This window comes from Lithobates pipiens, unplaced genomic scaffold (genome assembly GCF_037356315.1).
Source record: "Lithobates pipiens isolate NorthernLeopardFrog02 unplaced genomic scaffold, aLitPip1_a1.2 Scaffold_8, whole genome shotgun sequence".
NCBI classification, from domain to species: Eukaryota; Metazoa; Chordata; class Amphibia; order Anura; family Ranidae; genus Lithobates; species Lithobates pipiens.
Genome location: NW_027507903.1, coordinates 1,599,320 through 1,600,531, shown reverse-complemented (window position 1 = coordinate 1,600,531; position 1,212 = coordinate 1,599,320).

Sequence of the window (1,212 nt, the reverse complement as noted above, 5' to 3'; positions counted from 1 at the left end):
TGGTTGTAACGTGACAAAATGTGGGGAATTTCAAGGGGGTATGAATACTTTTTTAAGGCATTGTATAATGTAAGTTTGTTTCTGATGCAGTACATACACTTTAAATTATAATTATTATGTAGTCTTTGACGTTCTACCAAAAACACTGATCATAATTATGTTTTAGAACCAACATATGTCTTCATCGTTTATTCATGTATTCAATTCCTTGGGTAAGATTGGGCATCCATGTAATATTGTGATAGAGTCAGTACTCAACAAGGACATATGTTAGGTGGGCCGAAAGTCTGCTTGGTTCTCCTAGCATAGTGCATAGCATTGGGTTTGGCTGTGTGCTAGGAGGCAAGTTTCAGGTAACTTTATAAACACATTAGGTCATTTATATTGCGTTCTGTTTCAAGCAACGCTTTATGCATGGAGATACGTCCTTTAGGCCTCAGTCCCTGCTGAATAATCTCCCTTCACAGGCAGTTTAACTCTCCAATAAGACACGGCAACATAGTATTACCTGTTAAAATGCAGTACATGGGATGTTCACTGGTCATTTGAAGGGTAAAGAGACAATAATCGCTAAGTCGTGTGCATCCTCTGGGACTGGGACAACATAATGGGCGGGGGGTGATGTCCCTATATAAGTCGCCGCGCGCCTGGTCCCCGTCATTGTGAGCAGAGAGAGCGACGAGGCAACATCTGAAGAGAAGAACAGAAGGTGGCGGCGACAGAAGACCAAGCCACCGCCTGTAAAAGAGCTAGAAGAAGGCGCGGTGGCCCGGCAAGAAGAACCAAAGAGGGGGACAAGACCCCCGAAGTCGGAAGAAGAGGGTGGCGGCGAGGAAGAAAGCCGGGCTCCTCTGCTAGCAAAAGAGCTAGAGAAGATAGAGGAGGAGTCCGGCGAGAAGACCCCCGAAGACAGAAGACCCCCGGAGCTGTGCAATAAACTATTTTAACCCTTGTGTGTTGTGCTTTTTTTTACAGGTGAGTGGGTAGGGATACATTGTACCCCATAGTCATTCACATAGGGTGGGGGGCCGGTATCCGGGGGCCCCCTTATTAAAGGGGGCTCCCGGATTCCGATAAGCACCCCGCCCGCAGACCCCGACAACCAACGGCCAGAGTTGTCGGGAAGAGGCCCTTGTCCTCATCAACATGGGGACAAGGTGCTTTGGGGTGGGGGGGCCGCGCAGCCCCCCTTCCCCAAGGCACCCCCCATGT